At 38.1% G+C, this 7,500-nt stretch overlaps 1 protein-coding gene and 1 pseudogene across 1 annotated transcript in view; one reads left to right on the top strand and one right to left on the bottom strand.

The window, feature by feature from the left end:
• LOC137621656 (uncharacterized) overlaps positions 1-7,500 on the top strand; it is a 217,435-nt gene that overhangs the window by 80,214 nt on the left and 129,721 nt on the right. The gene's annotated exons all lie outside the window — the stretch shown is intronic.
• Positions 2,334-3,928, bottom strand: LOC137621881 (uncharacterized; annotated as a pseudogene).

Below are 7,500 nucleotides of genomic sequence, written 5' to 3' on the forward strand. Positions count from 1 at the left end.
AAACTGTACCACAACTATTGGGGATCATCCAATGATTAATGCAGTAATTAAGGACCTCAAAACAATTCAAGAATGTTTGAGGTGCGGTCAAGAAGCATCATCCGAAGTAGGACAAGATTACACAATTATAACATTTGATCTTGGTGTTTGCATGAAAAACTTCCCTCTGATATGGAGTGAGCCTGAAAAAATACAAAAGGCATATCATAGTCATTGGTACTTTTCATACCTGTGAAAAAGGGTGCTACGAACAATTAAGCAATTCAGAGTTTTATCAATCCATTTCAACTTGAAATCTCGCAGCTTCTGACATGTTTATCCTCGGGAGCATCAATGTCTGAAGAAATACGGCATGATGTTCCAAACGCATGGAGTAAAGGCCACTCGTAGAAAGAAAACTTGAAAAACGACTGACTTGTGAAAAAATATATCTTTATTCGAAGCTACCAAGAGAAACAAGTTCATAACAATGTCCTCCAGAGTTGTTTCACAAAGTATTGTAACAACAAATAAAGAAATCAAATACAAGGCAACAAGTGGGTCCCTTTTCAAAGTATTAATCAAAACAAAGCAATAAGAAAGATATGTTAGCATTATTGACCTTATGTCCTATCCCCTGTCTCCAACTCCATATTCCATAGCAACAATTGATGGATACTTTATAAGAACAAACAAAGCTTAAGGAATGAATTAAGTGATCATAAATATTGAAAATGGAAAGCTCTTTCCATCAAATGAATGTGCTTCAATTTAGGATGCTAATTCCCCCTTTAATATGAAAGACGTACCCCTGCAATGGAAACTATATCAGAACAGATTTTCCAGAATATACCTACTGAGGCTAAGACCGTATATACCACTGGCACATAAGCTGACAAATTCATCTTTCTCAAATTGGCCAAGCGAGACTGAAGAGGCTATTGATGGACTGAATGTTCACCGTCCCATAGACTGGAAAACATTTCTCACAAATGATGACAACAAGAAATCTTTCATCAGTCTACTACATCGCCACTTAGGCTCATGATATTACAAAAAGTATCTTTATAAAACTTACAATCTTCAGTGAGGGAGGTGAAGCCTATATACTAAACTGACAGTAGCTGAGGGAAAGGCTTTCAAACAGCATTTGCCGGGAGTATATTTCAGCCATGAAGAAACTAATATCAGGGTTAGTATTTATATCAATTACATTCAGACTAAACTATCACACATCAAGACAGTGAGAGTTATATTTTTTTCATTCTTCTCTATTAGGCTAGGTCTTTCATAGTCAACATCCTCCTAAATATGGGGAAACGACTCATGAAAATTAACTGGTTAGCAGAAAATTATTCTCAAGACCACGTTATAGCCCTTTTGCCTCTTCATGCCTTCACTGGTGCAGAATGTACTTCTGCATTCAAAGGCATAGGAAAGATACGATCAATCATACTCTTGTGCCAAAATTAACATTCCTTAGATATTTTTGGCATGAATGTTATGAGATGAATTGAAGAATTCACATGCATTTTGTATCGTTTTGTTTACAGAATAAAGAAATTTAATGAAGCCTGAGAAATAAAGGCCAAGAAACTCAGTGGGTCTACCATAGTTAGGAGTATACGACCAGCAGTCACTTATGATCTTTGCAAAGTTTCCTCCATGCAAAAGAGGTCTTGTGCAGCATGTGAAGAGAATTAATTACCAAGTGTGCATCTAGAGTAGAGCTCATGAACAGTATCCGAAATTACCATTTCGTCAGGAGTTTGGTTTTCACATAAATTCTGACAGAAATAAACTTGAACCGCTATGGTTAGAGGGAGACATCATCTCCAAAGATCTCATGAATGTATTAGTAGGAATGCTAGCTGCTATGTACCGTCGGCTGCTATGTACCGGCTCCTACGTACCACTTGTTTGTCTTATATGTACCATTGTTGGGCTGCTATGTACTGGCTCTTATGTACCACTACTTTGGCTTGTATGCACCAAACAAGGCTACTGTGTACCAGATACTAAGCAAGGAAATAAGAACACACAAGGAGATAAAACACAAAACAATAAATTGTATACATTTATTAAAAGTTGTGAAGCAATAAAATTCAGCAAGCTGCACATTGTTAATACATTCTTATTCATCTACATGATCCATCAGTTGGGCACAGCGGTTTAGAAAGGCTGATGTTGATATGAATTTGTTCTCATATTTCATCCAGAGGTCATCAAGGGCAATTTGCTTTTTGACAGCATGCTTCCTTTGGTATACGTGCATTTTCTTTTGTTTAACTAGTTTTACAAAGATGGGAATTCTACTGGATTCATCATGGAGAATACTAATTAAGAAGTACATGTTAATGTACTCTGTTAATCGCATGGTGCCACCCTTCTACATCGTTGTTAGTCCGAACAGGGCGTTTGTAACAGCTCCAAGAATGTGGAGGATGCATCTCATTCCTGATCCATATTTTATTATAGTAAGTAATGAGATCTTTTAATCGTTGATCAGGAAGTGGCTGGCTAGTGATATGGCAAAAGTCTGGCTCTATATGTGATGGAGGTAAGTTTGGCAGCGCCATTAACTGCTGAATGAATTGTCTTACAGTGAGTTGATTAATATAGGCATTTTGTAGACCTAATGTTTTTACTCTTCGGTACAATGCTTGGGCCCAGTGAAACCAGCAGCCATGAATGGAAGCCTCGGGAAGGCACACTCGCACTGCCGACTATAGTGCTTTCTCAAAATCCACAACAACTTCACAAACTGATGTTGGTGTTAACTCAGTGATTTTTCTTAGGACAGGTACGTAGTCCTTTTTTTTTTCTTCTTGGCATTAGGACAAAGCACAATGGAACCTGTTTCAAAATTTCATCCTTCTTTATAAAACTGTGGACAAATAAAAGTTGAACAAAAGGGGTACGAACAAGTTTAAAAGGGTCGTCCACGTACCAAGTTTTAGACTTGGACATGTGTTGCAACTGAATAGACGTTGCAAATATGAGATGCCATTGCCCATTTTCAAATAGATCAGCTTGAAGAAAGTCCTGGGGAACATTATCTCTGTTTAATTCAAAACTGGTATCTTCAGGGTGTTTTGGACGTTGTCCTTCTCTGGTGTGATTGCTGCATCTGACTAGTGTGTTTATATTTGGTAAGGGAACATCTGAATTTTCACAGCTTGAGAGTGCTTGCTTTACTATTTTCCCAGATGATGCAAATGGGCATTCCAAAGCTGACTTTTTAACGAAAGCTCGTGTTGATACTTTGAGTTCAGCACCAGGATCCCCAGGATGTGTGTGTTGGTGGTGTCCACTTTTGAAGTTCATTGTTCCTACTTGCTGTGAAATTGTTGCATAACACTTTTTACCACGGTAGTGGCACATCCATTTTACTAATACAGACGACTCTCGCTTCCTGGTGTACGTAAAACCCAATGAATCAGCGAGGAGAGAGCTGCCTTTTCTTGTTCCACCGGAAACAATTTTGTAGGTCACAGGAGTGTCTGCAAGGATAGTTGTCGGTAACGCTTCATCAACTAATGAGGTTTCTGCAACTGGTGTGATGAATATGTTGACGCATTCAAATGAAAGTGAGGACCCCCCCCCCCACACACACACCCAAACCAGCTCTATGGTCTTATCAGCGGGCCTAGGAAAACAAAAAGATAATTATGATAAAGATAATAGGAAAACAAAAAGATAATTATGATAAAGATAATAGGAAATCAAAAAGATAATTATAATTGTACCTGAAACTTCCATACAGTCAGGACAGTCTGGGCAACACCACATGAAAACTTGACCAGCTTTCAATCGTCTGTTTATATTCTGGTACTCAGATTGTGATATTTCTGTACCACATAAGCAGTGGCACCACTTGTTGCATCCGTCACTGTCTAGGGCGAACACACAATCCACATACTGAGCATAGGGAAACCGCTGATGCCATGGTGGTATAAAAAGGATGACAGAGTGCACGTCCACTAGAGTTAGGAAGTAAATGCTGAGCAGATCCACTAATCTCGAAGGAGCCATGGTGGGGCTTCGAACCTTGTGCCTCTGTCCACTCTATCTGGCATAGAGTTCAGTAACTGTTCACCTCCAGCCATCAACAAGCTAGCTGAGCCACTGCTCAGCTAGCTTGTTTTTTTTTTTTCTATGTTGTTAGGTAGTTAGGTAGGTTCAGAGTCCTCCACCGTTCTGGGTATAACTTTGTAATGGTTTATATTAACTTTGTAAAGTTTAATATTACAATTTATATAAGGTACTTATGTGTTAATACTATTTGAGGTACATAGCAGCCAGATACATAGCAGCCATGCATGGTACATAGCAGCCAGGGATGGTACATAGAATCCGGTGGTACATAACAGCCACCGGTACATAGACGCCTGTTCCATGAGGGAATGACAATGCAAAGTGTGATGATTTCAATATAAGTGATTATCATGATATTTATGAATTTGTTGTTGACGAGGATGAAGATGATGAATCAGGCAGTGATCAATCATGTGCTATTGACAGGAATTTTTTTATTTAAAAAATCTACAATTCTTAGTTTTACAAAAAAAAAAATGTTTGAAGATAAAATAAGTCATTCACTTTTGCTAACATAGTATAATTTAGCTTAGTATGACTCAATTTACCTTAGATGAATACATTTGATACAGGCAGTATGCAAGTAGGCCAAGTCAGGAATAGTGGACTGTGGACATTTTTTAATTCCTGTTTTTTAAAGTTTGTGAAAACATGTGCGTTATTTACCCCCCTTGTTTACTGTATGCTACCTACAACTGCGAATATAGACTCAAAAGAAATCTTAAATTATATTTAAGTAGTTTTTATATGAAGCATTTACCCATAGATTAGTTATTTTTTTTCCCCTGAGAGGACTTCGTTTCCTAAGAAAAATATGATAAAAACCAGATTTTTTTCTGTTTGTATGTGTAAAATTTGTACTACTTTCAAAATGTTCATTATACTATTATGATTTTTGCTCTTTACACATGTTTCTTGATATATTACAATAATCCTTGCAAAATTTCATGAAAGTCAATATTTTTGACAGCCCATATAAGGTTTAATGTACAGTATATTTATTTGAGGCGGGGTCTAGCGTAATGTGAAACTGTGGTTTTGGCCCCCTATGTGAGAACAGCCCCGAGTTGAGGGTGGTCGATATGTTCTTGATTTAGTGAATGTGAGTTTAAAAAAAAAAAAAAAAAAAAAAAGTTAGCTGAAAACATCCTGAGGGGTGGTCATGGAACCCGGCCTATTTGCGTCAATAGGCACGGGAGATGATTATGATGATGATATCATCATAGAAATAGTATGTTTAAAATGTTTGATCAACAGTTCATGTTACATAGAATAGTCTACGTTTGTAAATAATACTGTGATGATAGGGACTTCAGTAACCGTTAAGAGTTGAAAGTGTTTGCAATCAGAGGAAATTGAGAATAATTGTTAGTAAGATTAAGATTCTCTACAGCAATTAATATCAAAAGTAAGATGGGCATAAAAATAGCCTGGGTTGAAATGTGAAATCATATGGAGTAAACATAAGGGATGACAATAAGATTTAGAGAAATGGTGAGTCATAGAAGTGTGCAAAAGATTGGCAAGAGACCGGAACTGTCTCTGGATGGCCGGTGGAAATAAATGGAAGGAGTGATGTGGTAACTTTTTGTAATGGAAGTGAATGATGTATATTGAATGTATGTAAAAAGTTTTGTGGCTATTGAAATTAACTGTCTCATTATTAAGTTTGGTTTAAGAAGAAACGATATGCGGAGAACGAGGAGTAATTCAGTGTTAGAGGATCGTGTTAAGGATGGCAGGTTCTGGACAGGATGTATTGTACTAAGATTTTTTTTTCGGTTTTTTTTTTTTTACATTTATTTCAGAAGGTCATCTGAAAGGTATTTAACTTTTATGATTTTGAATTCAACTTCCTTTTAGTCTATATTTATAACAAACGATATCAATCAATAAAAAGTGATGGTAAAAAAGCTGGTGTAGGTGAAACCCTAGCTGGAAAAGCAGGATGCTATAAGCCCAGGGGCTCCAACAGAGAAAATAACCCAGTGAGGAAACGAAACAAGGATAATTAGAATATTTTAAGAAGCGTAACAACATTGAAATAAATATCTCCTATATAAACTATAAAAAAAGAATTAACAAAACAAGAAGAAAAGAAATAAGATGTGCCCGAGTGTACCCTCAAGCAAGAGAACTCTAACCAAGACAGTGGAATACCGTAGTACAGAGGCTATGGTACTACCCAAGACTAGAGATCAGTGGTTGGATTTTGGAGTGTCCTTCTCCCAGGAGGGCTGCTTACTAAAGCTAAAGAATCTCTTTTACCCTTACCTAGAGGAAAGTGGCCACTGAACAATTACAGTGAAGAAAAATATTTTAGTAATTTCAGTGTTGTCAGGTGTGTTGACAGAGGATAATATTTAAAGAATAGGCCAAACTATTCAGTGTTTGTGTAGGCAATGGAAAAATAGACTGGAACCAGAGAGAAGGATACTATGTAGTACTCTCTGGCCAGTCAAAGGTGCTCATAACTCTCTATCGGTAGTATCTCAACGGGTGGCTGGTGCCCTGGGCAACCTACTACCTTTAAACAATGCTTTTTTAAAGGTTTAAAGGTAGCTCATGAATGGCAGAGGCAAGGGTCAGTGACATTGCCCTCGCAAGCAGGACAATGCCCTAGAAGAGACTGGCCATATTACATATGATAAGCACCCAAGCCCCCTCTCTACCCAAGCTAGGACCAAGGAGGGTCAGGCAGTGGTTGCCTGTGCCTCAGCAGAGAAAGCTGTAGGCTCCCCCCATCCATAGCTCACAAGGATGGTGAGGTTGCAACGACCAAAGAACCAAAGAATTTGAGCGGGACTCGAACCCCAGTCTGGCGTTCACCAGTCAGCGACGTTACCACATCGGTGTGATATGCTGTTATTGGAGCTGAGGTCATGCGATAAGGTGCTCAACTACCTTAGGGAGTTATATGATGTCGGAAGAGTTTTGCATCCATTAACTGCTGCCAGAAGGTTTGGCTGATTGCGTCTCCCCGAGGCTGGGGAAAGGAAAGCAGGAAGAAGCCTATTTAGTTATATATATAAAAAAAACTAGTATACTCGACCTCTCAAAAATGACGGCTAAATATTTATATATGCACGCTCGCGTACAAATTTAAACTTTCTTAATAACTCCCCTTTCACAACGACAACCCTTTTCACCAGGATATGATTATTCCCTCTTCCCCGACCCGATGAATTGGGAGAGACCGAGTAGTTATACACCTGGCAATGCCGTTCATTATTTCTCCCGTCTGGGAAAAAGTGGCCTAGGCTAGTTTTCCCGAGGGGTAAGAGTAACCCAGGATGCTATCCCCCCCATATGAGCTAAATTAATCCCTTTTTTTTATATCTCTAATAATTGATCAAGGCTGTGGATTTGTTAATAATCTGAATGATATATTTGTTAAAGACTTATCATAGAACACAGCTTTGC

Source organism: Palaemon carinicauda, chromosome 28, assembly GCF_036898095.1.
Source record: "Palaemon carinicauda isolate YSFRI2023 chromosome 28, ASM3689809v2, whole genome shotgun sequence".
Taxonomy (NCBI): Eukaryota; Metazoa; Arthropoda; class Malacostraca; order Decapoda; family Palaemonidae; genus Palaemon; species Palaemon carinicauda.